Here is a 13,315-nt window from a genome sequence, read left to right as displayed (position 1 = left end):
ATATGCTGATTACAAGCATCTGAAAAACTGGATAAACCCTCTACCTGCAGAGTGGCAGCGCAAAATAATACTCCTGAAAACTAATAGCTAGATTTAGATTATTAGAATATTAAAAGAAATAGTGATAACCAATTTAAGAAGTCCAAATGGAAGAGGGAAATAGGCCCTATATGTCACAAATGATATCTGTCTGAGTGACTGACAACTTGGAAGTAAGTAATCTTGGATATTTATGAATCAAGATACACCCAAGGTGGGCTATTAGTTGGTATCTGTTACAGACCTTTGGAATCACTGTAGAGTGCAGGATGACTGGCTTCTTCAACAGCTATGTACAACAAGTATAAAAACACCCTTGTGTTATCTCAGGGACATTCAATCCAAACAATTTATGCCAGAGACCGTATGTCACTAGCACTAAAACATGACTGTACTTTCCAAAATGCTATGAATGACAAGTTACTAACTCCTAATTTAAAGGAAAGATCAGCCTTCCTAACCCTGTGAACTAAAGCTCTTGCCGATTAGCTAAATGAGTCATTTACAGCATAGGCCCTGCAGCATCAAAGGGAATGGAGAATTCAGGAGCAGTTCACAGCACGATGACCACAATGTGAAGACCTTGTGGGATGAAGCTAAACTCCACCGCACACAACTAAACCCCACAGCGGTCACCCCAGCACGCCAGGCGCAGCAGGACCTGTTGACTTGCTCCCTGCCCAGCCAGGGCCAGCAGCAGGCAGGAGCCAGCACAAGCACAACTTAGCACTGGTCGTATGATGTAGCTACACCTCAACTGCCTGTGAGTCATATGCGGTTTAGCAGAGGAGCCACAGAATCCCTACTCTAGACTCAGTCTCAGTAAGGAGGAAATGATCACAAATCAGAAGGTTACCGGTTGTTTAGACTGAAAAGGAACGACCCTTTCTGTGCAAATAACTAACGTCGTCTGCGATCAAATCCAGACTAGTAAAATTTTATGCAGTATATGAACATATGCTCTTCATATATACATAAACTGAAATCACACTGCATGCTTTCTGAGAGGCAATTTCACAAAACTATAGTGAATGGGAGTCAAATCAGGCTGAAGACAGAACCTACAGAAAGTTGATGACATCTGCAAGCGGTTTAAGACATTTCCTAAATGCCTACAATGTTACAGCCGTGAAAACAAGACTGGGCTAGATAAAAATAACACACAACGAAAAAACCAAACAGCTGGGTTTACCAGGGAAGTGAAAAAAACTTATAAAATGTTATATACAAAACCAACACATGAAGGGGAAAAGGGGAAAAGATAATAATGATTAAAAATGTAAAATAAAGATTATCTAGAGGAAGCAAGAAGATACTAGGAAAAATTAAGGCAGATAGAATCAGATATATAATTTTTTATTTTTCTAAGCAGATTATGAAAGATAAATTCTGAACAATAAAAGTAGTAGATTTGTTCATAACAATACGACAGCGGCAGAAGTTATTCAATAAATATTTCTGATTAGCCCACACGTAAAAGGCCGGATGATCTGTTTATGATGGTGACGAAATGACTTCCCACCAGAGCAGCCCCTGGAGAGGGGACGTTAAGCAGCAGATACATGATTCTAGGTGTTTCAGGTTAGTTGCTAGAAATAAACTTGTCTTGGAAGGTTTTAGAGAGCTAGCCTTGGAGCTGCTACTGCTGCATCTAAAGCAGGTCTGGGCCACTGGGGAAGGACCAGGGGCAGGAGGAAGACTCATGTTGGGCCACTGTTTGAGAAGGGTAAAAAGTAATTACAGGCCAGTTGGCTGAGTTTCCAGTATTTCGCATAGGATAGAACAACCAACATAGCACTCAATTAATAACATATTAAAAAAAAAAAAGCTCTATAATTAAAGTCAATCAACTTGGCTTTAAGGAAAACAGATCCTGTTGAACTAATCTGATGTCATTTCTTGCAAAAATTACAAGTTTGCTTGATGAAGGCAGCGTTGTTGACAGTATTACAAGTCTAAGTCATTCGACTTGTTCTGTAGAACATCTTTATAAAGAAACTGAATGCTTTGCAGGTTGTATGGAGTATCTTGATCTGTACATGGAGAGCAGGACTCCATAGATGGAGAGCACTGTATGAGGTCAGGCAAAAATCTCAAATGTATTTTATACTGAAGTCACTTCTGAGTCCACAATCATATTAAATGTATTAAAAAGTTGATAAATGAATGAAGCCAAAGCGTAGCTGTAAATGGGACACTATTAGCAAACAGATGGGTTCTTATTGGGTTTCCACAGGTATTGGTGATCATCCCTTTACTATTTAATAGCCTTATCAGTTACCTGGATTAAAGTTAAGTCATTATGGTTAGATATGGGACTGGGGACAGTAAAAAACAAACAACGAAAGGACAAGCCTGACACAGCGCAACTGGGGTCTGTGGAAAGATGGGAGAAAACAGTTTAGGTGTTAATATGGCCAAATGCCTTAGTAGAATAAAGAATACAGGCCATACTTACAGGATGAGAGGGAGAGAGAGGACTCTATCCTCCGAAGCAGAGACTGAATATGAGACCGGGGGTCCTGGGAGGCAATCAGCTCGACATGAATTCCCCACACAAGGCTGTGGCCAAAAGGGCTAACGCGAGCCTCAGCTGTACAAACAAATGAAAATCAAAAGATGAGTAGGTAGGTTACAGTGACGCTGTATTTGGCTCTCGTTCCTCTGCTCTGTGAATAATGTATCAGGTTCTGCTGCTCCATTTTTCAAATAAAGTGTTGGAAAAATTGGAAGAGTGTTCAGGGGAGAGAGATTAAAGAACTGAAAACACTGGGTAGCAGAAGGCTTTGTTATAAACAAAAAGCTTAAAGAGAATTTTGTTATTTTGTTCGCAGTATAGGAGTATTCATACGGGGAATAAATTTGGTAACAGCGGGCTCTAATCTAGCAAAGGTGGAAAACACATTGGAACTGAAAACTAATCCAATCCAGGCTGTGAACAGGCAATTTTGTTTTGCTTTTTCAGCAATGATCTGTTATGGGCAATTAACCAGTAATTAACCCTTTACACCATAGGTTGTAATGTACTGTCCATCTCTGCAAAGCTGTGAAAATAACTGTGCTTGATTTAAAAAGGATGCACACCCATGCAGCTTGGGTTATTAGGCATGAAGCAGGAGCTCCTGCAGGTGAGATCTACTGCCTGCATCAAGCTGGAGGTCAGGTGAGTGGTCACTGCATCCGACAGTGTTTTGTGTTTCCATTAAGAAACATTCTCTCCCCTCTCAGGGTAGTAATCCTGGCAACCTTCCTACTCATGGCCTTCAAAATATTTCCAGGGGAAACCCCAGCCTTTTGGGGCTGAGGTGCCATCTAAGTACGGATGACACCCAACTGTCTGTCTTCTGCAGGATCTGCAGGCAGCCATCTCTGAATTCCCAGCACCAGGCTCCACACAAAACCTCACTGTGCAAAGCTCCTCACACTGAGATGCCAAGGAAACAACTTTTAGGAAACTGATGGGGGTTGTTACAGCTCTGCCACTGAGAGAGTACCTGTGACTCTTTGCTTCAGCAGTTCACTTCATCTGCTGCCTGCTACTAGGATCTCATCCCAGGGATCTGCCTGGGATCCCATCCCAGGTTCCCCCAGCCACAGAAGGTGACCTCAGAGAATTAGGCTGAGGGAAGGAGTCCCCCATACCTCACAGATATTTCCTCTCCCAACTTCAACCTTTCGGGATGAACTGATGGACTAGCTACCTTCTTCAGGAAAACAAGTTAGTGCCTTTAAGCAGGGTGAGTGGACGTGAGCACTGCTCCTGCAGGCACCTCCCAGTTCACTTGGGATATCCACATGTCTTCTTCCCTTTCACCCTGCCAAGGGAACTGGGTGCTGCCAAGAAAGCTTTTGGTTCTGTGTCCCAAGGATGGGGTCCGGTAGGTGGGCTCCTAAGGACCACGTGCTCAGTGGGGGGCCCTGGCTACTGAATTTGCTTCATCCCACAGCTTGCCAATATTTAGGTTTGGTGTTTTTTTAAGGATGCAGTGGAAGCTTTTGTCCGTGCTGTCTGTCTTAACCTGGGCCTTTGGCCAGAAAGTATTAATTCTGTCAATGTGCAGGAGTGGGGAAGGCTGGGGAGTGTTTGATTTGTGCCAGTTGCTGGCATCAGCTCATTTTAAGCTTCTGGAATAAACCCACTTATGACTGAATGCTGCAGTGTAAATTCTGCAAATAAAACAGATAAAATAATCTCAATTACTTGAACTCAGCATTGGTTCACATACGCCACTCCAGAGATTTAGAAGGCATCATTTCATACAAACATTTAATTATATTTAATTATGGTTCTACAGATATTTTTTCTGTTCAACAGGTGGGAAAAACCCATGTTTTTCAAACTTTCAGTCACTTTCAGTAAGTGATGTCTGGTCAAACACAGCATACATAGCATAGTGAAATCTCAGTGCTATGTTACAAACATAAAAGAAACATTCCATCGAAAGTAAACTATTGTAGTACAAAACTTCTGCAAGGTGAACTAAAGCAAGAAAGCTTGTGAAAATTTTAGGGAGGAAAAAGGCCTGCCCAAGTGTGGTGTGTATATATATATATATATATATATATATGCGCACATGCATTCACACACACCCCACCACCTGGCCTCTGGTATACCTGGTATTCCTATCAACAGATCTCAAGACTCAAAACTGTGATTGGCAATTCTTTAGTCACGAAAAGAGCAAAAGTTTTGGGAAAGCTGATCAAGAGCGAGGTTTCAGAGATACTAATAAAAGGTGAACCAAAGCTTGCTGAAGTACAGTTCGAATTGTGCATTTTTGCATCTTAATACTTTCTGCCCTCCTGGATGCGTTTTCCTCCCTTTTCCTCTGGCACAACCCCAGATACATCCTACAGCATTAGGGTGTTCTGCTAAGCGCATGTGCAACTGTGTTTTTAAGCCTTGTAAAGGCTTGCTTATGTCAAAAGATGTACCATTACGAAGATCGCATAGACTGGACTCCACAAATTTATTTTTACGGTTGAAGTTACTGTGGTATTCTTCCTAAACATAAATGATAGAAACTACATTGAAGCAAACAGCTTTAATACATGGATTTAAAAAATCTTTTTGAAATATTAAGAAGTAAGTCAGATGCGAGGCTTGTCCTTTTACTCCAGACACACAGAGAAAGAATTAAATGGGAGAATGTCAGACTAACCATCCCATCTGCCTTTGTAAATCACCCAGACCATACATAGAAATGCTATGGAAGTTAATGGAATGAACTCCAGAAGTGTCACTTTCACAAATCTCAACAGGCATCATTGACCTGAGGCTGGCTGCAGTTTCTGCCCCAATTCCAGTTTAATGTTTGACCCTCAGGCGACAGTGCTGCTGGAGAACACACTAAGAAACAAATGCAGGCAATTGGTTTGACATAATTCTTTTGAACGCAGGCAGATCGAATGTGCTGATGTCAACAGAGACCAGAAAAGAGTTTTACCCAATCTCCTTTCCTCCCTGAAGAAAACAATAAGAAAAAACAAAGCACAGCCCAAAACCGAGCCAAACACATGCCCACCTCTCGGCAGCAAAACTAATACATGCTGTCTAAGAAAGGGAGAACCAAGACAAACGTTTCAAAAGTATCATTTGGATGTATACACAGCATTTCATTTACAGCTTAAATTTACATGACTTGTATATATAATTGGCTCTTTGCACATAACACGCACGAAACATCTGTTCTGTAGAGGATATTAATCTAAAACCCCAGGAACAGCGTAATTCAGGCCTTTATGGCCATAGTACCTTCAAAAGAGTTCCTAACATAGTTCCCTCACCTTAAAGCAAACTACTCTTCTTCCCTTTCTCCCATTCTTCTAAAATCTAGGGGACTTCACAGACCTGCTTTCAATATGACTGTCAGGATGAAACCTTCCTGCCTTGCCACTCATTTAAATGCCCAAGCTCTACCAACTTCAAGGCTGCATAGTTTGATGTCAGAGAACATTGAGGCAACGCTGATTTTTCTGAACAGGGACAGCAAGAATAGAAGCTGGGGATATTTTTTCCATGGGAAAGATGAATTATGGTAGGAAACCAGATCAAGGAAGCCATGATGACTATCTTGAGAATAAAAGATTAAGCTAAAGATTTTCTTCACTACCTGGTCGCTGTTGCTCCTGAAATAATTTCTGTATAAAAGGAAAAGAGAAAAAAAACACACATCAATGGTACAGTTTTTCAGAACTCATAAGGGAAAATACCAGGGTTGAATGTGGCTTGTCCCTCAACTTTATACAATGAAAACAGAACAAAGAAACAGATCCCAAGCTGATTCCCTCCTCCCTCTCTTACCTCCTCTCCTAAGAAAGACTTCCACCTCTGCTACTCACAATTTTCCTTTTCTCCCATTCCTCCAGCTCCCCATCCATCCTTGCAGACAGACTGTCTGTAATGGTATCACACAAAACTCAGATGAGATCCTCAAGGCTTCCCCTTTCTGTGTGCCAAGAAGAGAAAGTCTTGTGAAGAAATGGATTCTCACTTCCCTTTTCTGCAGCTACTTGCATGGGTCACGCTACCACAATAAAAGTCTGCATCTGCTGTCTGACCACAATGGACAGACAGATAAAAAATTAACCTTTTGAATGACCATAAGAAGCATGGTCTCTGAGAGAAGAGTGCAGAACCTTTTCAGCTACGTTGGGATCTGCTTAAATGTTGTAATGTTCAGGGAATAAGTGTTGTAAGACCACCAATCATCAGGAATTATCAAACATTTTAGTCCCTGGAGCATGTGGTGTCCTGCTCCTTGTGTAACCATCCAGAAGGAAAACTTTGGAATCGCTGCTCTAGAGAGTCAGAGGACAAAGGCTGATCAAAAATACGACTGAATGTCCTAAGGAATTCCTTGAATTTCTCATGGTGTCGTGTTTTATTGTTTAAAGCATTTGTCAAGATGCAAAAGTATGGTTGAATCATTTTTCTAATACTAGGAATGAGAAGAAGCCTTTAACCAAAATAAAAGTTTACTATCTATCTTGACTCCTGTAAGGTCTTTGACTTGGTCCCATGCAACATCCTTGTCTCTAAATTGGAGAGATAATGGATTTGATGGATGGACTATTCGATGGATAAGGAAATGGCTGGATGGCCATATCCAAAGAGTTGCAGTCAATGGCTCAATGTCCAAATGGAGATGAGTAACAAATGGTGTCCCTCAGGGGTCCGTATTGGGACTGCTTCTGTTTAATATCTTTATTAATGGCATAGGCAGTGGGATTGAATGCACCCTCAGCAAGTTTGCGGATGACACCACGCTGAGTGGTGCAGCTGATACACTTGAGGGAAGGAATGCCATCCAGAGGGACTTTGACAGGCTTGAGAAGTGGGCCTCTGTGAACCTTATGAAGTTCAACAAGGCCAAGTGCAAGGTCCTGCACTTGGGACAGGGCAATCATCAGTATCTTTACAGACTGGGGGGATGTAATCTTTTTGGATTTCAGTAAAGCTTTCGATACTGTCTCTCACAGTATCCTCCTGGACAAAATGTCCAGCATACAGCTGGATAAACACATAATGCAATGGGTGAGCAATTGGCTGATGGGTTGGGCTCAAAGGGTTATAGTTAGATGGGGTTACATCGAGCTGGCAACCAGTCACTAGCGGGGTTCCACAGGGATCCATCTTAGGGCCAGTGCTCTTTAATGTCTTCCTAAATGACTTGGATGCAGGACTTGAAGGATTACTATCTAAGTTTGCCGATGACACAAAATTAGGAGGAGCTGTTGACACTCTTGAGGGCAGAGAGGCCCTGAAGAGAGACCTGGACAAATTAGAGAACTGGGCAATCACCAACCATATGAATTTTAACAAGGGCAAGTGCCAGATTTTGCACCTGGGACAGGGCAACCCTGGATGTACATACAGACTGGGGAAAGAGAGGCTGGAGAACAGCCCTGTGGAGAGGGATCTGGGGGTTCTGGTGGACAGCAAGTTGAACATCAGCCAACAGTGTGCCCTGGCAGCCAAGAGGGCCAACCGTGTCCTGGGGTGCATCAAGCACTGTATCACTAGCCAGTTGAGGGAGGTGATTGTCCCGCTCTACTCTGCACTGGTGCAGCCTCATCTTGAGTGCTGTGTGCAGTTTTGGGCACCACAGTACAAAAAGGATACAAAGCTACTAGAGAGTGTCTAGAGGAGAGCCACGAAGATGGCGAAGGGTTTAGACGGGAAGCCGTATGAGGAGCAGCTGAAGTCACTTGGTCTATTCAGCCTGCAGAGGAGGAGACTGAGGGGAGACCTCATCATGGTCTACAGCTTCCTCACAAGGGGAAGAGGAGGGGGAAGCGCTGATCTCTTCTTCCTGGCAATCAATGATAGAACCCAAGGGAACAGCTGGAAGATATGCCAGGGGAGGTTTAGGTTGGATATTAGGAAAAGGTTCTTCACCCAGAGGGTGGTGGAGGACTTGAACAGGCTCCCCAGGATGGTAGTCACGGCGCCAAGCCTGACAATATTCAAGAAGCATTTGGACAACACCCTCAGACACATGGTGTGAATTTTGGGGTTGTCCTATGCTGAGGCAGGAGTTGGACTCGATGATCCTTGTGGGTCCCTTCCAACTCAGGACATTCTATGATTCTATGATGAAGGGATTGAGAGAAGCCCTGAGGAGAAGGACTTGGGGGTATTGGTGGATGAAAAGCTGGACATGAGCCGGCAACGTGTCCTCACAGCTCAGAAAGCCAACTGTATCCTGGGCTGCATCAAAAGAAGTGTGGCCAGCAGGTCGAGGGAGGCAATTCTTCTCCTCTACTCCGTTCTCATGAGACCCCAACTGGTGTACTACATCCAGTTCTAGGGTCCCCAGTACAAGATCTTGCACCTGCTAGAGCAGGTCCAGAGGATGGCCATAAAATGGTCAGAGGGCTAGAACACCTCTCCTATGAGGACAGGCTGAGAGAGTTGGGGTTGTTCAGCTTGGAGAAGAGAAGGCTCCAGAGAGACCTTATTGCGGCTTTTCAATACTTGAAGGAGGCTTATAAGACAGATGGGAGAGAGACTTTTTACCAGGGCCTGTAATGATAGGACAAAGGGCAACAGTTTTAAACTGAAAGAGGGTGGATTTGGATTGGAAATAGGAAGAATTTTTTTGTGATGAGAACAGGTTGCCCAAAGAAGTTGTGAATGCCCCATCATTGTAAATGTTTAATGTCAGGTTGGACGAGGCTTTGAGTAACCTGGTCTAGAGGAAGATGTCCCTTTCCAGGGCAGGGGTGTTGGACTAGATGATCTTTAAAGGTCCCTCCAACCCAAACGATTCTATGATTGATAATTCTGTTATTAAATTGGATTCCCACCTCTGTGGCTGCTATGACAGTACAGCGACAGTGCACTTAGCGCAGCTGGGAATTAATGGTGCTGTAAGACAACTTGTGGAATAGGGTTGCAAACCTGTATTACTGTAGACAGAGATAAATAAAGCACCTGCACTCTAGGATTAAGGCAATGAAAAAGAGAGGTTAAGATACCCACATGATTTTGTCTAAATGCATACATGGTACAAAACAAAAAGCAAGAACCAAATGCACCCATATCTCTAAACTGCTGCTTGTATGAAGAGTCAAAGTTTATTATTTCTTCCATACTGCAAAGCTACAGTTGTTATGACAATCACAGCAGTTACTATGTCGTTCACACTCACTATCTTTTCAGAGCATGAGAGATCTGATCATCTGCAGGCTCTGAACACTTCCTTCTAAACATGCTCGTCTAATACGACTCCAGTTTTCAGCGACAGTAGGTTATCAGTTGTTTGGCTACTGCAGGCTGTTACAATATTTTTACAACAGGAAATGTGTATTCCATATGTAAGAAGACTACACTTACAAGAAATAATGCAGGAAAGGAAAGTGATCTAATTTCTATTCTGCTTCCTTCCTTCTGCAGTGTGCTGCATTGAGATGTTTGTTCCAAAACACAGATATTGGTTTCAAGGCCAAGATTTTATTTACCCTGACCCTACAAAACAAGCCTGCAGCTAAACTGCAATTCAAACACCTCAAGCTGTTGTACTGCATTCAAATTCATGCAAGTGATTTAGGCAAGCGGGCTTAAAATTTCTCTTTTCGAGGCTATTGAGCCTGTCTTAGCCATGGCTGGTAATTTTTGTGTCAACGCCTTTAAAACTCCTGTGAATTAAGAACACTTCCTGAAGATGCAAACAGTACATCAAGCAGGAAGCATCAATTTTGAAGGGTCTTTGTTGTGGTCCTGAACTTCAGTATTGCAGGCTGTAAGAAAGTGGCCATTGTGCTGCATTTAGGGAAAGAGCACAACGCCTTCATGAAGCGCTGCACCCATCCATGGACGTTACCCAGCTACCACTGCCGAACAAAAAAACCTGATGGTTATGCTTCACTTCTCTGCTTTTGCAAAGCCAGTTTTTAATTTAGGAAGTCTGAGGTAGCTTTTTAAAAGGAAACTTTCTCTTACACTTATCCTATTTATTACTGTGACAGACAATACATGGATATAATAAATTATAAATGGCCACATGCAACTGCCTCCTGTCTGCAAGCTAAAAGCTGGCAACAGACTCTATACCACTACAGGGCCAAATCTGCATCAGGCAAGTTGCTGAATTTGAGGAGTTTTGAGCGCCAGCGGCTTTGCAAGCTGACTGCTCATTGCTGAAGTTCTTGGGAAGGGATAAACAGACGGGTTAGGAAAGGACAGTACTCTGAGTTGTAGCTGTAGAAATAACATCCAGGGTTCATTTGTTCTCTATCTTCCATGCTGTTCTCGTATGGAAGACAGAGAACCATTAAAAACCATTAAACCATTAAAACCCTCCCCACTATATCCTGCATTTTTGGTAAGATGACAGGACTAAGTCTTTCATATTTATGTGTTAGAGAGGTAGGGAAATTAAAAATATAAATAAAATCAAGGGATGCTTTAAAAAGTTATGTTTGTTTTGTTTATGATGGCAGTAGTGTGCTCTTCTGGCAAGGCAATATTGACTCTGAAATGCAGAAGATTTCCCTAAGGCTGGGCTGGAGCTTCTGCTTTTTGTTTGCATTTGGGCACTTAACCATGTTCAGTGAAGATTTTCTTGAGTGTGAAAAATGAGGCTACATGTTTTCTTTTGTATATATTTTTTTCAGAGCAGTTTTTCAGATGCCAGGAGCATAAACGTAAGCAGAAGAAAACAGTCGCAACTTTGTCAGCTTCCCAGCATTATATTTTCTATGCTGATGCTTTTGTTTTCTTGCAAGTTCAGCATTGCTTTAATGGCAGCACCCTGGATTCCCCCTGCCCCCAACAAGTGATACATATTAGTACATCTGTTTTCTCTGTAAAGTCTTTCTGCATTCTTTGCAGGGCACAGGAAGGATGTGGGCTCCTTTTCACATTCAAATGAGGCAAATTAGCCTTTGCCTGGTTCCTACAGTATAATGCTTATTTTACATTTAAGCGTGAGAAAAGGGGAGGAAATAAAACCCAACACTTTAGGTGGGTTACATGTTTCATTTTGGTACCAGCCTCACTTAGCCTTCTTTTGCGAACCGCTTTCCACATGACATAATTTCAGGACGGGGTTCAAAAGTTTAATGATGTAAAATGACCAAATAGTTTGCACAAAGAAACAGCAGCCACGGATACGTTAAAGACGAGAAAAGGCTGAAAATGCCAACCTGAATTAGCAGGGTTCAATCAATCCAGGAGGTTCCTGAAGTGCATTGATGGTAACTTCCTAACAGAGGTGACTGAGCCGACAATGGGAAATGCTGTGCTGGACCTTACACTTACAAACAAGAATCAGGCCATGTGCAGGTCAGGGGCAGCATGGGCTTTCCAAAAAGCCCGGTCACAACATCCCCAAAGAGCAGACTTTGGCCTCTTAGAGAATCCTGTGGGATACAGCCCTGGAGCAAAAAGGGGTCCAGGAAAGCTGGCTGATTTTTAAGGATCACCTCCTGCAAGCTCCAGAACGCTCCATCTAAATATGCAGGGAGTCAAGCACAGGCAGCAGGAGGTCCACATGGGTGAACAAGGAGCTCCTGACTAAACTCAAACATGAAATGGAAGTGTACAAGAGATGGAAGCAGGGTCAGATAGGGTTAGGAAAGCCACAGTCCACCTGGAGTTGAATCCAGTGAGGGCTGTCAAAAGCAGCAAGAAGGGTTTCCACAGGTATATCAGCAGTGAAAAGACGACTATGGAAAATGTGGGCCTACTGCTGAATGGGGCATTAGTGGTGTACCCCAGAAGTCAATACTGGGGCCAATACTTTTTAACGTCTTCATTAATGATTTACATGATGGCAGAGAGTGCATCCTCAGAAGGTTTGGGAGGAGTGGTTGATACCCCAGATCGTTCTGCTGCCATTCACATGTGCCTTGACAGGCTGGAGAAATGAGCCAACACGAACCTCATGAAGTTCACCGAAGGCAAATGCAAAGTCCTGTGCTTGGGGAGGAATAACCCCGTGCTGGGAGGTACCTGCTGAGTGTCTGACCAGCTATAAAGCAGCTCTGCAGGAGAAAAACTGGGTGTCCCAGTGGACACTAAGTTGAACATAAGCCAGCAATGCTCCCTTATGGCAAAGGCGGCCATCAGCATCCTGGCCTGCATTAGAAACAGCACTTCTAGCAGGTTGAAGAAGATGATCCTTCCCCTTTACTCAGCACTGGTAAGACACGTCTGGAGTGCTGGATTCAATTTGGGGATCCCTGAAAATTTGGGGCTCCCCAGTACAGAATAGACATGGACTTATTCAAGTGGATCCAGCAAAGGGTCACAAAGATGGTTAAGGGTTTGGAGCACCTCTCCTATGAGGAAAGGCTGAGAGAGCTGGGACTCTTCAGCCTGGAGAAGAGAGGGCTCAGGAGAATCTTATTAATGTGTATAAATACCTCATGGGAGGCAGCAAAGAAAATGAGGCAAGACCTCTGAGGGGTACCCAGTGACAGGCAACAGGCACAAATTAAAATACAGGAGATGTCATTTAAACGTAAGAAAAAAACCCTTTTTTTACTCTGAGGGTGTTGAACACCAGCAAAGGCTGCCCAGAGAGGCTGTGGAGTCTCCATTGCTGGAGATACTCAAAACCCAACTGGACATGACTCTGAGATACCAACTTTAAGTTGACCATTGTTTGGGCAGGGGGTTGGCCTAGGCGATCTCCAGAGGCCCTTTCTAACCCCAGAGATCTGTGATTCTTCCAGGTCATATGTAGACCTGCTGCACTTCCTAACGTCCTTCTCTCCCTCCTTTTAGAAACTAGAGACAAATGCAGCAATTCAGTAATGTAACAAA

The 13,315-nt window shown here is 43.2% G+C and overlaps 1 protein-coding gene across 5 annotated transcripts in view; it reads right to left on the bottom strand.

The window, feature by feature from the left end:
- Positions 1-13,315, bottom strand: part of FYN (FYN proto-oncogene, Src family tyrosine kinase) — a 140,510-nt gene that overhangs the window by 51,571 nt on the left and 75,624 nt on the right. For 4 of the 5 annotated variants that reach the window (XM_087774425.1, XM_087774420.1, XM_087774424.1 and 1 more), the window contains exon 3: positions 2,498-2,632. The exons of the other annotated variant lie outside the window; for it this stretch is intronic. The gene's annotated coding sequence lies outside the window, so the exon portion shown is untranslated. The remainder of the gene's footprint in view (positions 1-2,497; positions 2,633-13,315) is intronic. 5 annotated transcript variants of the gene reach the window in all.

This window comes from Nipponia nippon, unplaced genomic scaffold (genome assembly GCF_047370975.1).
Source record: "Nipponia nippon isolate SJK-2023a ecotype South Korea unplaced genomic scaffold, ASM4737097v1 scaffold_4, whole genome shotgun sequence".
Classification (NCBI taxonomy): Eukaryota; Metazoa; Chordata; class Aves; order Pelecaniformes; family Threskiornithidae; genus Nipponia; species Nipponia nippon.
This window is presented reverse-complemented; position numbering and strand designations above follow the sequence as displayed.